At 48.2% G+C, this 15,368-nt stretch overlaps 1 protein-coding gene across 2 annotated transcripts in view; it reads right to left on the bottom strand.

Moving 5' to 3' along the window:
- PIK3CB (phosphatidylinositol-4,5-bisphosphate 3-kinase catalytic subunit beta) overlaps positions 1 to 8,165 on the bottom strand; it is an 87,202-nt gene extending 79,037 nt beyond the window's left edge. The window contains exon 1 of one of the 2 annotated variants that reach the window (XM_066326003.1): positions 8,108 to 8,165. The gene's annotated coding sequence lies outside the window, so the exon portion shown is untranslated. The remainder of the gene's footprint in view (positions 1 to 8,107) is intronic. The other variant, XM_066326002.1, reaches the window with a different exon arrangement.
- Between the last annotated feature and the right edge of the window lie 7,203 nt (positions 8,166 to 15,368).

Here is a 15,368-nt window from a genome sequence, read left to right as displayed (position 1 = left end):
TGGAGTGATAACGCAGAGAGAGCCAACAAAAGGAGCTTTGTGTGTGTCTCTGCAGCCGGTGACAGCTCCTGTGGGGCTCTGCAGGAGTGGAACACTGGGTGTTCCAAACCCCGCTCAGATGTTCCTCCAAGTGCTCCTCCAGCGTGGTTTAAGAGAACTAACCTGCCTCCTACGCTACACATCTTGTCTGGGCCAAAGAGCTTTTACAAATAAACCCTTCTGGGCTCACTGACTAACTGAGCCCTGGTGAGGGAACTCAAACACACCTGCCCAGTGCCCCTGCCTGCAGGAACCCTGCCTGTCCCAGCACTGCTCCTGCCCGGCTGGAGCCAAAAAGGGCCCTGCCCGTGGGGCTGAGGGCATGTGCTGCCCCAGGTGACACTGCAGTGTCCCTCGCAGCAAACAGCTGCCCTGCAGCCCAGGGATGGGCTCTGCCCTCCCCAGAGCTGGTACCCAACACGCCGGGCTCACCCTGGAGGCTGCTGAGGGCACCCCCAATGACTGCCTGGCAGGTTCATCACCAGCTCCGGGTGACCCTGCCAGCCTCATTCGGGTCCTCTGACAGACACTGAATCCCCACCCTGCCTTTTTAATGCCCGGAAAGTCACCCTGTGGTTGGGAGTCTGCAGGGGCTGATCCCACAGACCCTCAGCTGTAACCTCATACACACACAAATCCTGCTGAGTCCAACACCTCCTCCACACCAGTCTCCTCCAGCATATGTCAGCTTCTGTACATTTTCTTCTTTTCCAATTCACCCCATCTGTTAATGGTCTTTCCATCTAGTTAAATATAATTTTCTGAGGTTTCCAATTCATCTTTTTCCTTTCTTTTTTCCTTCCTTTATGTGATATCCAGTTAATGATATTAAAGGGAAATTTATGAAAGAACTACCCCAGCTCAATTTCTGTCCATGTTTTTTCTCCAAATTGGCTGAGCGTGACCTTTGCAAAAGTATTTGGCAGAGGCCTGTCATTTGTCAAAATATTTTTCCAATTTTTGTCAGCACAAATTTTGAAAACATTACTAAATTATTTTGTTACATCAAATTAAAAAAAAATGTTCTCTAGCTAAGCTGACATATTTTAGTCTAATTCCTTAAAACTGCATGAGATGAAGTACACAGTGGAAAAAGCCCATAAAAGCCTGGTTTGTGGCCAAAATTCCACCTTGACATAAAACAGAAGCGGGAGAAAAATTAAATCTCTTCAATAGTATTTCCCAAGTGTTTATTAAGAATTGCTTTCTTTCTTAGTCTCAAATCCAAGTCAACAATGCCACATCTGGGTTTGATGAGGTCTGTTGAAAATCTGTTGGGACAAGCCCTCATTCTCCTGCCCTGCCTTCTCCAGTAGGTTCTGCCCAAAGTGGCCATTTCTCACAGCTCTCATTAACCTCTGACTGCTGTGTCCCTTCTGGGTGCCAGGCTGGAATCATGAGACCAGGCCAAGGATCTTCTTACAGTTGCTGCTAAATTGTAACTGTTTGAAAAGATTAAGTGTGACAGGTCAGAGAGAGGAACAAAGTGTTTTATTCATGGAGAATCTTAGTAGCCTTCAAAGCAAGTCATATGAGAAATATATGAATACATACATTTTTATAGCTCATGCCTAAATTAGAAACAAGATCAGAAATCTCAATGTCCCTCATGAACTCCTTCCTGTTTCCCCATGTTCATTCATTCATTTTGGATGATACACTGTCCACTTTCTTCTCCCTCCTTGTCCCTTGTCACCCCTCTCTGCACATCCTGCTCCATGACTCTGCGCTCACTTGTAAGCATGTGCTGGATTCAGACATGCACCACCCCAAGGTCTGCCACTCTGGAAATCTGGGAATTTCCAGCTGTGGATTTCCCATCCCTCCTCCCCCAAAGAAGCGAAGTGAGCATGAAGCCAGACTCCAGCCCTCCTTAACAAGTGATGTTCATATACACTTCACAGCAAGGTGAGAAACAAGCGAGTTAATGTGGTATGTGACAGAACTGTCAAAGCAAAGTTCCCAAGGAAAAAGGCCATTTCCTCACCCTCTGGCTTTGGAACTAGACCAGAATAAGCTGAGTGGGTGAGGCAGAAGTGCCTCATTTGGCCACCTCAAGAGGGGGAAAGAAAAAAGGAAAAAAAAACCCTCCAAAACCAAACCAAACCAAACCAAACCAACAACAACAACAAAACAAAAACAAAAAAACAAAAAACAAAACAAGTGAAAACTGTTTGCACATGAATCCTTAGGGCCATCCAAACTAGAAGGTTTGTTAGAAACTACTTCTGCTTGTGGGATTAAGGTTTTGAAGTCAACCAGGGCAATCATTTTTGGAGACATAATAAATACAGATAGGGCCTTTTGATTCAGAGAGAAGAGACAGCAAGAGACAAACATCTGGCTGGACAAAAAACTCTTCCTGCAAGAACAACCACCTCTAAAAGAGGTAAAGAGAGCAAGAGCAGCTATTCCAATTTCCACTGATGCCACAGAACAGAACTGAAACCAGCCAGTATCTCTGACTGGTACCAATTGCTACACTGGTGGGTCCAAACAAGTTCACAGCCTCAGAAGATTGCAATCTCCCTTCCACACAGGAAAGGAAAATCGTTTCTTTCAGAGGAACTCAGAATTGCTCAACTCTAATTAATCTTCTGAAACAGGAAATCCCTGCCAGCACAGGTGGAACTATAACACACTGCCTGTGCAGCTGGGGAACATGAAAAATGGGATTTCCGTGTTCCTGTCTCACTCACCAAAAACAGAGCAAGTAAAACAGGCAGCTGAAAAGTCTGAAAAGAAGAATGCAAGTAAAAAAACAGAGCTGGGAATTTAGGAACTCACTAGGTCATTCCTAAGAAAATTCCCTACAGTGTCAAGGATGGTTTGAGCCCTTCTGAGGAAGCTGCCATCGCTGAGAGCTGAGTTTTAGGGCAAAGGAAACTCATCTAAATCTGTATTTTAGGAACCAAAGTTGACAGGACACTCTGCTGCCTTCTGAAAGAGCCCTGTAATGTGCATGGACAAGTCCAGCTTCCCTCAGCCACCCCTTTGTTCTCTGTAATTGCTATGTTTAAATACAGTTTACACTGTTACTCACTGGACCACATCACAAGAGATGAATGTCAGGATAGACATTTCTTTGCCATTGAAATGTTGATTGAGTTAAAAGTCAAGACAAGAAATAGACATTTCTTTTTGATATTTACTTGTCTACAGCATTATAATTGGAGAGGCATGTAGAAAAGTGGGATATAAGCAATTATTTACACTGCTACACATTTCTGTCTGTCTAACTGAAGCCAAAAGACTTGGGGACAGGTGGAGATGATAGAAATGCTTGTAGGGTATGCTCTGCACTCTGCTCTGAGCACTAGGGCTATGATTAAGTTCAGCTTAGGATAAACAGTATTTTTCATGACAGCATTTTTTTGTTTGTTTTATTTTATTTATTTTATTTCATTTTTTAAACAACCTGGTCTAGTTGAAGTTGTCCCTGCCCATGGCTGGGGGGGTTGGAACTAGATGATCTCTAAGGTTCTATAAGGTCCCTTCCATCCCAGACCATTCTGTGATGCTGTGATTGGATGGGATCAAGCACCACAAAATCATCTGTATCAGAAGACAGACACAGGCCAGATCTCAGAGAAACTTAAAAAGTCGTGTCTCAAACAAAAACAACTAACACAAGTAGTAGCAGCAAAGCCTTGTTCAGACCAGGGGAAGTTCAGTAAGGCAGTGATAAAAGAGCTGTCAGGGTGGGCTACTGAAAGGTGTATTTTCACCAGAAGAGCAGTGCTCTCAGTAGGAAACAGCCTGAGTATTTTCCAGCCATAGGAAGTGACCCTCACTCATCTGATGTGCCAGACCAAGTGGGTAAAAACAAAAACCAGATTAATTTCCTTTAACTACAAGTACACCCTCAACACTTGCTCACTGGGGGAAAAGATAAATATACTTACTATTAATATGAATAACACTGGGGTAGCATGACATTTTTTTTCTTTCCTACACACACACAAGTTCTCTGTTCAGACTATTAGAAGGCTAACTTTTCTCACACATACATTTCAGTCCCTATAACACCTATTTGCATTGTTAGGTTACTTTCTCATGAATTTATGTTTCATTGCTCCCTTTCCAAAGGCCATGGAGCCCACACGACACTGCTGTAGTCAGGGTGGTTTTGTACTGCACAGCAAAGGAAGGCACACTTGGAAATGGCCTGAACACATGCAGTGGGGGCAGTAAAACCAGCAGGGTCACTCAGCTGGGATTTCATTTCAGCCTGGACGTTATGCTCCAGCAAGAAATAACACATATTCTCCAGAAGAGATGTAACCAGAGTCACAGAACCTTGGCTGCTCACAGTTCAATGTTTTCATGTGCCTTGCCAGCACCATGTCAGAGCTGTGAGTGACCTGACACAGCAGGCTGCAGGTAGACAGAGGCACAAGCTGGTCCAATGTACATGTGCCCTTCAGCAGCCTCACAGGCACCCTCGGCCTGACCTCTCTGATTCAGGGTGCTACACTCAGTATTGAAGGTAAATACATAGGAGTAACAGAAAACTATTTTCCTCCTGGCCTATTAGTGAAGTGCTTAATTGAAAGAGAAAACAAAAGACTTAACAGACATGCTCTTCCTCTCAAGATGGATTGGTAAAACACAGAATTCAACATTAGGTAACTGCAGAACTGAGATAATGTCATGATGTTTTGCCTTCTACAAGATAAAAGGAAAACCCCGGTTGTTATATTAAGAGGGGAAATGATTTTAAACAAATATCTTAACTTCCTGGCAAATTACAAGGTTTAGGTCAGCTCTAAAAGGAATTTGTGACAGCTGGAATAAGGCATCTATGTGAAAGATTAATAACAATGAAAACCAACCTCTTGAAAAAACCAGAAGTAACGCTTGTTGAATTTATCATCACCTGTAAGACTGGTTATGTTAATAATCCTTCATGTTATGCCAAGTAGACTGAAAATAATTAATAGTTCACAATCTTCCCACAGAAGTTTCAGTGCCAATGTTGTTTTGACTGTTGACAATAAATACAAAGTATAATCCTAAATATTCAGGCCTTCAACATGAATTCCTTATATGTGAGCAAATTCCACAATAAGCAATAAGAAATGTAACAGTCCAGCATTACCCTGTGAGCTCCTGGGTGACAGACTCAGTGGGGCAGTTTGGCCTCTCTGCTCACAACTCTTCAATGAAGTCCACCGTGCTCATGACCTGGAGAAGCAGATCCAATGAGTGCACTCAGGGTTCCACAGCCGAGCCCTGCTGAGCCACCACAAACGCTCAGGAGTCAGTGATGAGAACCAGGGCTCTACCAAAGCTTGGCTGGTTCTGCTGTTCAGGGGGTGCTGTTAAACCCTGAGGGCTTTGTCTCATGTGCAAGCTCTTTCTTCCTGCTCTGAAGCAGCTGTGAAACAATGTTCACCTCAAACCAGCAATAAGGAATGTCTGCAAGGACACGGCACCTTGAGAGAGGATGGAGAGGAAGAGAAGGAAATGGAGAATAAAGCAAAAGATGGAAAGGAGGAAGGTCAGAAGGTTGTTTATATGCTTACAAAATCTCTAAAATAAAGTCATACCCCAGAGAGATGCAGGTGGCAAAGTGACCTCATTAGAAAAACCACAATGGTTCAGAGACAAGGTTTGTTTCTACCAGGATCCTGTTTCCAGTACTGTCCGGACCCAGATGTTGCAGAGGAAGGTTCCTAGCCACACTTTGACAGACTTTAATGTGATTCCTGAAGGATAAGCCAGAAATATTTGGCTAAAATTCATTGCAAAGTTAGAGAAACACTACACAAACAAGAAATAGAATCCACTGTTTATAGCAGGACACCCATGGTTATCAAGTTTAGAACCCACTCACGGCATTTTTTGTTGGAAACAGCACTTGGTGCAGCACACAGCATCCCTGCAGAACTTCCAGAGCCAAAAAACTGATATATGCCTCAAAAGTGTGAGAAATAAACCTGGCTGCACACTGCTCTGTTAGCCTAGGAACTGAGCAATGGTATGCAAACAGCACCAAATCCAGCAAGGCGTGAAAGGACGGCAAGACCCACCCGCACCACGCAGACTTCTGGGGCAAAGCAGAAAGAGTCACATCTCCACCTGCTCTTAGAGAAGAGAGTGCCCCACCAGGACGACATGGCAGTCAGTGTTTCACCCACATCGAGGCAAGAAATGGACAAGATAGACTGCATTCGTTCCTCATCCCTCCATTAATACTGGATCTTAGGAACTGCTGCCCTGGCCTAGTCCAAAAACTCCCTTCATGATGTTTTTCTGTTGAAAATTGTGTCTTTTTCCTGGGGGAAAGATAAAAACCCAAAACTTTCCACTGAAGAACCTCATTCTGTCTAGTACTTAATTTCTAAAAACACCGAGGTCTACCATGTTTTTGTTTTCAACAAAAACTTGTTTTTGAAGTGGTGCCTTACAGGAGCTGTGGTTCACTTGCCAGAGCACATCTCCCACGAGGTGTGAGATCATTTAGAGGGGAGGTGATGACACCACTGAGAAGATGCAGCCTGGCCAGGGAAGGCAGGCTGCAGCTGAGTCAAAGCTGTCAATCAAAAAGTATTTATGATTTTAGAAAGTCTGCTGCAAATGTTGACAAAAGTAACCATGCTTCACCTTAAATTTTTCTGTAAAATAATATACTTGGTGATCATGTTCCTCACCATTTCTGGGCACTCCTGAAGCTGCCACTCACACTCATAAAAGTGCAATGAGCAGGACACTGGAGACTCCAAGAACAGCAGCCATAGCCCACCACTGCCAGGCTCCTTCCATGCTGGGGAATTGCAAGGGAATTCTTCCCCTCCTCAAGCATCTCAGCTCCAGTATCTGGTCACTCATTGGCAAAAGGGACTGAGGTTTGTGGGAATGCTCTGACAACGTCAAAGATTAACTCACTGATCCTCATGTTTAATGTACAAAAACTCTTACTGGAACACCGCATGTAAGCCTTTAACATAAACTCTGATCTGAGGGCAGTGGACGACCTTAATAGCAAACCTCAGTACCTCGGCAGCTGCCGGAGCTCTCTGGTGGGCTGTGAAGTCTCCGAGAAGCAACCAGAGCACACAAGCATTTGTAATCAAGGCTCTACTCTTATCAGACCCCTCCCAGTCTGCTCCAGCTTTACGAGATCGCTGACCTCCTTCGCGTTATAATTGCCAGTAAAGCACAACAGCCTGAGACTGAAAACACCTGCGGTCTACCAAGACCCCGCTCTGAAGGACAAACTCACCGATAACGCTGAGCCCAGCTCACAGGATGAGACACTGGCTGTCTCAGGGCTCTAAGTGAGCAGCTTAATTGGAACAGAAAAACAGGGTGATGAATCACAGCTAAGGAAAGCACCTTGCAGGGGAAGACAGACGACATGTATGCTTTACATCATTAAAAATTTTTGAGGTTACCCTTTAGGACAGCACACGTGGAAAATATTTCAGCAGAGAAGAGATGGAATGTTGTTTAATTGGTGAATTCTTGCCATTAACACCCTAAACGGTCTGACCCATGCTGGCGGGCAGGAGATGCCAGCCTCAGACACACCGCCAGCCACACTTCCCCACTCCCAGCAGCTGCCAGACCTCGCTGAGGGTTGAAAGTTTCCCAACCGGAGGCCCTGTTCCCTTTGCTTTCTGGTAAACCAGCCACTGCAGTCACATCCCCTTGGTGGGTGTGATTTTCTTTTCTTTTCTTTCTTCTGCTTCTTTTTTCCTTCCTGGTTTCTTTTTGATGCAGTAGCATCCGATCTTATTCAATCCTAAGCCCTCTTCTCATCTCCTCCCCGCCGAAAAGAGAAAGGGACGCCAGAAGCACCCCGGGGATGGGGGGATTACCCAGGAATAGGGAGCTGGCCCCGCAGTGCCACTGGGGAGTTCGGCACAGCACGAAAAGCGGCAGCAGCCCGAGGGAGGGCACCGAGTCCCGGCGGGGAGCGGTCAGGCCGGGCAGCGGGCACAGAGGGCGCCCAGCGGGGACACCCCGGCCCGGCCACAGGCTCTGCGGGGCTCCGCTCCTGGGAAGGGGTCGGGGCAGGGCAGAAAAGGAGCAAAAGCAACAACGCGAGCCGCGGTCCTACCCGGCCGTGCCTCCCGCAGCCTCGCACCGACAGCGCGGCCCCGGCCCCGGCCCGCCCCGCCCCGGGCCGGCCGCCGCCTCTTCCTCCTCCCGGGCCCGGCCCCGGGACACCGGCACGGGGACACCCGGGACACCGGGACACCGGGACGGGGACACCGACACGGGGACACCGGGACACCGGGACAGGGACACCGGGATACCGGCCCCGAGCCCGGCCCGGGGACACCGGGACAGGGACACCGGCATGGGGACACCGGGACAGGGACACCGGGATACCGGCCCCGAGCCCGGCCCGGGGACACCGGGACAGGGACACCGGCATGGGGACACCGGGACAGGGACACCGGGATACCGGCCCCGAGCCCAGCCCGGGGACACCGGGACAGGGACACCCGGGACACCGGGACAGGGACACCGGCACGGGGACACCCGGGACACCGGGACAGGGACACCGAGACAGGGACACTGGGACAGGGACACCGGCCCAGGGACACCGGCACGGGGACACCGGCACAGGGACACCGGCAGCTCTGCTGCCGCCCGGAACATTGCTCTTCTTCTCAGGCATTGGCACCGCGTGGGGCACGGCTGTGCAGCGCCCAGTGCCACTGCCACACACAGCCTGCCACCGCCACTGCCACACACAGCCTGCCACTGCCACCACCATTGCCACACACAGCCTGGTGCTGCCACCAACGCTGCCACCACCTGCCACCACTGGTGGCTGCCACCACCACAGCCACCCGTGGCTGCCGCTGCCACACCACTGCCACCACCACCACTGCCACACACAGCCTGCCACAGCTTGGCAGCGCCCCAGCACCACACTGTACCTTTACCCTGGGCACACCAACAGCCAGCCCTCTCAGTTTACAAGCATAATCTGTTCAGCCGTGACTATGTACTCGGTAGGGAAATACTGAGTCATTCCAAATGTTACCCATCTGTTCCTTTATCTCTTCCCTGAGGAAAGGTAATCACTGCAGTAAAATCTGCTGCTTTGTTTCATGCCAGGCTCCATCCCCTCAGAGGAGCTGCCTGGAAAGGCCCAGGTAAGGCGGGCGGATGGCACAGCACAGCCAGGGCACTGTGCCAGGGATGGCACAGCACAGCAGGGCACCCAAAGCACTGCTGCTTTGCCACCCCTCACCTCCTCCTCCCAGCAGGGCCTTCAGCAGGCCAGCAGCCCACGGGGCCTGCCTTCCTCACAAACATCCCACCTGCCACGGAAACTCCTGTGCAGAGGGCCCCTCAGGCTGACACGGGCCATCCCACGGGCACGCCCTGCCTCACCGGGGGATGCTCTGCCCTGCCCCAGCCAGCCCAGCACTAACGCAGCAGAAACCAGCTGCCCACAGCCCACACAGATGTCTGCGGGGCTTGGGCTGACCTCCAGCCAAAAAAAGCCCTTCACTCCCCTCTGCACTTCAGCAGCACCTTGTGCCAGCCTTCCCCGAGGTTTAGGCCACTGCTTGGGAGATGTTCTGACCCATCAAAACCTGTAACTTCAGGTGCAGTGGTGACAGAGGCGCAAATGCAGTGATCACACCTGGCACCGTGTCAGGTGGCCAAGCACAAAGCTCTGCTCCTGCAGGCTGCAGCATGGACTGGGTGGGAAGGCCACCAGGCATGAGGCAACTAGAAAGCTAAAAGGAGAACAGTGACCAGACCCTACAGAAAGAGCAGCCTCAGCTGCTGAACCAAAGATAAGCACGGTCTCTAAGAAAAGCCTGAATCCAAAAAATGCCCTAGTAGGAGGCCTGGAGCATGGCACAGGGCAGGCTGAACCTCGTATTCCTGTTTTATTGTCTGCCATAAGCAGCAAGAGGAACTTGAGTTAATGATTTCTTGTAAATTTCAGTATTTGCAAGAAAGGTTTAATGAGAATTAAAAGCATGGCAACATTATAATTTTGCAGCCTGACATTCTTTTAATGCATAGTTTGGGCAGTAGCTTGCAATGAACAATAGCAACTCCAGAGCCTCTCCTACAGCTACTGTGCTAGTCACAAATAAGATTCTGAGCAGGGCAGAAAAACAAATGTCACAGAACAAAGGAACTTGAAGCACCCTCCACCTGGAGTTTCCTTTTCCAGGCTGTTCTCTATGCACATGTGCTTTGGGGATCCTCAGTGCCAGATGTCCCTGTCCTCTGGAATGAGCAGAGCTGTCCCTGCCCACCAACACAGAACAAAACCCAGGCAGCAGCAGTTCCTTGCCATTTCTTGCAGGGTGCTGGTTCCCCTCTCCTTGGATAAGCGTCTGTGCTTGTCCAGTTACATCAGCATGTTGCAAGATCACCCTCACCTGTGGAGGGGTGCTGGTGGCACTCTGTACACACAGCTTCCACCTGGAGTCACAGAAACTGGAGAGTCAGAGCTCAGTGACAATTTTACCCGGCATAAACCCCCACCACAGAAGACACCCCTTTCCCTTGCCCACTCGTGGTGCTCTCTGCATCACCCCTGCCTTCCCACCACGTCAGCTTCTTTCCCACTGACATGTGGGATGAGTGAACTGATCTGGGCTAAAACACAGAGGTTGGCTTCTTTTCCCAATGTACTTGTGACTTCTTAGCAACTGCCTTCCTCAAGGAAAAAGGATATGTTCAGTTAACTTTTTCTTCAAAACAGAAAGTACAGTACTTACTTATGTATCTAGAAGTAATAGTTTAATAATCTAAATTGAGGCATCTATCCAGCCACCTATCCTAACAGCTGCATGAATCAATGGCAGATGTGATGAAACCCTGAGCAGCTGAGAAGCAGCAACTAGGAAAAACAGTCAGGATCTTAGGAAGTGTTTTGCACCAGTAACTCTCAGTGACTGTTGGTGCTTTTGAGTTTATATCTGCATCAGAATTGACAGATTTGGCAGCATAGTTCTCCATGACTGACTTTTGCCAGAGCTTTATCAGTAGCTTTTATGGCTTGTGTAGGTTAAACACAGCTTTGAAAGGACTCTATTTCCTTTGGACATTCTGGTATGACCATCTATGTCAAGGGATTTAATGTGTCAGATTTCAGAGAACGATGAGCAGCAAGGCACTGCTGGCTCCAATTCCTCACTGAGTGTTCCTGAGATATTTCCTTAATCCAAATTTCCCATTTCCTCCCACAGAGCACAGCTAACACTTCACTTTTCTCACCCTCCACCAGCCATCCCTGTACAGATGGTGCTGTCCAAGGCTGTTCCCCATGCACTGAACACAGCTGTGCCACCTGAGCATCGCCTAAGGGTAAAAATAGGCACCCAGCTATTTGCTGCAGAGACAAATCCCACTTGTTCAGTTTCTTGCCCTTGCCTTGAAGGAATCTTCTTTTGTATGTCCACTGCCACAGTTGGGTTTTTCAGCCCGCAGACAGCTTGTCTGCCTGCTTAATTTACAGACTGCTTAACTCCTTGGCCTAACTTACAGGCCAACGTTTCATCTCACCTTATCAGTGTATTCAGCATTCTTCAGATCCTGACAACCCACACCCCTCCCTCACTGCCTCCCAGGATCCCTTTGTATTCTTGTTGTTATCTAGTGTTGCCTTTTATCCTTCTTGCTTTTTCTTTTGCTATCATTTCTCACCACACACCTTGAGAAGGGTGAGTTTCCTGGAAGAAGGCTTATGGAAAAGACCTTGCCTCCCTATCTGAGCAAGCAAAGCTCAGGAGCTATTTACATATTTTCTGATAAGCAGTGAGAATGTTCTGATGGTCTTGTGAAGTCCACAAGGAACTGGCTTTGTGCTGTTCTGCATTTTCTGCTTGTCTATGCTTGCCCAATTGTAATGAACTAGCAGTATTAAATGTATTTTACATATTGTTATAACGTTATTTGGAGGAGAAAGCAATATCACTGTCTTGAATTTAGTTATGAAATTATACTGGCAACACTTAGTATTTAAAATTGTGAAAATAACTTTTAGAGTATGATTTTTTTTTCTTATTAATTATCAGGTAGTTTCTGCCTACAGTATTAGGTTATAGCTGCATCTAATTTCTGAAATTTTTGTACAACCATTAGGGCAAACATTATATTTTATTTTATATTATTAGTTTAAATTCTTTTTTTTTAATAAGGACTATTATAATAAAGACTATTTTAATAAGGACTAAAACTGGGGAGTATTGCGCTTTTTTACAGTCGACATTTCCTTTTCTTAACATAACTTTAAAGATCTGGAGCCTCCCAAGCCAACCCCCCAGCAGCCAAGACTCCCCTCACACATACACACTAAGTGCTGAGACTGACACCTCGCAGCAGCACCAAGAGCTCTCGCTGCCCTGCCGTGGGTAACTGTGCGAGTGGGGGTGCTCAGCGTTTTGCTTTCTCTGTGGGAAGAGGAGAAGCAGCCCTGAACTGCCCGTTCTCACCCAGCAGGAGTGCTCAGGTAGTGAGCAGCCCTGCAGGAAGAGTAAAGAGGGAGCCACGTGGGTCAGAGGGGCTGACCCAAGGGACAGAGGGGTCAGGCTGAGGGGCAGAGCTGCCACTGCCCCCCAGGGCTGCCTGGGGAGTCCCCTGGGGCAAGCGCAGGTCCTGGGTTAGGAAATACAGGGGAAACCTTGTGTATCACTCTGGAACATTTCCCTTTCAGTAACTGAGCTTTGCATGGTATGAATGCAGCAGATTTCTGAGTATTTCGTGCTCTGCAGCTAAGAAATAAGAAAGGCTGGGCTAGGAGGTAACTGACTACCAGGAGAGAACTGTTTGCATGACCGCTTCTGAAAACACAGCTGAAACTCTCCTGCAGGCAGATCCTGAGATTGTAACTGTTTTCACTCGGCGCGTATTCAAATCAGCCCGTACTGACAACAAACAGTGAAAGCTAAGCCAAGCCACCGGCTCGGGAGGAGAGGACGCAAGCAGCTGTGAGAAGAGCAGACAAGCTGCCCCTGCAGGGACTGCCCGCTGCTCTTGGGGAGCTCTCGGTGCTCTGGTGGGAACTCACCTGCTCCCACTAATTTCGTTCTTTCATTTTTCATTAGATACTCGACCTGTTATGACTTTCAAACGGTTTAATTCAAAGTTTCATCTTACTCACAGCACTTACCAAGCCCTAGCACTTGGCAAATACCTGAAACACACCTGCTTTGAACCTGGCTTTAGATTACAATGTAAAAACTACCCATTTGGTCAACTAAAGTTGGTTGTTCACCTGTCAGTCCCTGACAGCCACACCCATCCTGTCTCTGGCAGTCACCTATTGAAGCGTCTGCTGCAAGCAGAATAAAGGAATATCTATTAATTTTCACTTCTCTTAATGGTTACAGCAAACTCCTGTGATGGTTAAATCCCTGACTTTTGAAAAGGCTTTTCTATAGGTGCTGTTTGGCACAACACTGACTTTAAAACAATACAGAAGCACCATTTGTAAAAAAACCCATCCACACAGGGAGAAATCAGGCAGCAGGCTTCCTTCCAAGGAGCAAATCCCACCATCCCAACCCAGATGAACTTGACCCTGACATAGTGCCTTGAGAACACAAGTAGAGGCCTAAAACACACGACTTCACCCATCCGTTTGCTGCCATACCAGATCTCAGTCCAAAAGCTTACATGGGCAAATCTCTCTTAACTCGGTTTTTGAACAGTTCTACTCAAACTCATTTTGGTCATCTGCTGGTGGCAACACTGCAAGTTCTGTGTGTGATACTTTATGCAGCTGAACATTACTGAGCTGTTCCTTCATCTGCTGTGCCTGGTGCTGGGGGACAGACAGCAGGGCTGACACTTGCACAGAAGCCACGTGCACTGTGCTGCTGCTAGGCAGGAGGAGCAGCTTGTGGGGAAAACAACATTCCAGCGCACCAGGTACCGCACAAGTGTCTCGGAAATAACCACCGCGTACCGCGGGCCTCGCCGTCTGAGAGGCAGCGCTGCACCCACGGTGCTGCTGACACCCTTGACCTTGAAACGGTCCTGAGAGCAGTGCTGCAGAGGAGAACCAGCCGGACATTTGCAAGTAGCTGCACTCAGGCGGAAAGACCAGCCCGCGGCACGTCTGCCACGGGATCGCTGCCGCTGTACAATTCCGCCGCGCAGCCAAGCGCGAACCCGCCGGGAGCCGCTCACCGGGGCGGCTGCCCACGGCCCGGGGCCGCACATCTCCCCACGGCCCGGGGCCGCACATCTCCCCACGGCCCGGGATTGTCTGGAGTGGCAGCTCCCCTCCCCACGGCCCAGCCGAGCAGCGGTGGCCGTGCGGAGAACACTCGGTACCCTGCGCCCTCCCTGCACACAGCGGCAGCCGGCCGCTCACCTGTGAGCCCTCACCCTGCCAGGATCAGCGTTTTCTTGAGGGATGATGGCATTCATCCTGACAGATGCTAACAAGCTGTTTCCCTGGGAAAAAGCAAGGGTGCTTGTGGAGTTTACTTTAAGAGGATCATTTCCTGCAGTCACTGCAATGCTTTCTAGAGTCCCTCGGATATTTTTATACTCATTCATTATAAGATCTGCTACAAAATAGCAAGGGCTGCAATAAAAGCATTACACGTTAAGGATGGCTTTAATTACGAACACAATATCTATGCAAATGTCAGATAGTATCTTCAGCATGAAAGCATTGGTTTGTTTGCTTCTTATCCTCACAGTGTGGAATCTTAGTGCTTCTTATGATGCAATATTAATTTGGTTGGACTTAATTTAATTACTTTGGTTGGTAATTAAATTAGCATGTCTTAAATTAAAATAACCAGCATCATCATGAAGTATTTCTGTCACAGTGGCTCCTAAAATATTTCAGTCAGGACTAGATGCCTGTTGTTCAAGAGGCTGTGAAAAAAATGCATAAGAAAATGGGGCCAGAAAAACCCATCTGTCTCTTAACGTGAGGAGGCCACTGCTGAATGGCAGGCACCTGGCACAGTACAGGTGCCTCTTCAGCACCAAAAGCAACATTTTCTCAACCTCACCCTAGTCTGAATACTTTGACTTGAGTGTCATGCCCAATATTACACCACAAACCACTAAAGCAGTGCTTGTTTCACTGCTTTTCTTCAGCTGTTTCAGTGTGTTTGGTTAAAACCTCGAGCACTAGAGAGCAAGTTCATAATGATGATTTTCCTGTACACCCCAAGTCACTGAGAGGTAAAGTAACTTAACCAAGGTAGTGGTTAATTTGGTGGCTTGCCCTTATTTGTACTTCTGTTGTAACTGTGCTAAGAAGTTGGGCTCCTGTTTGAGCAGGAGTAAACAGATCAGGCCCTTGTTGAGTCACTAGCACAGTCAGAAGAACTCCAGCATCCTGCCACTGGCAATGATGCTCAAGG

The sequence above is a fragment of the Sylvia atricapilla genome, chromosome 10, assembly GCF_009819655.1.
Source record: "Sylvia atricapilla isolate bSylAtr1 chromosome 10, bSylAtr1.pri, whole genome shotgun sequence".
Classification (NCBI taxonomy): Eukaryota; Metazoa; Chordata; class Aves; order Passeriformes; family Sylviidae; genus Sylvia; species Sylvia atricapilla.
Note: the sequence above shows the minus strand (reverse complement) of the source record. Positions and strands in the feature narration are given on the sequence as shown.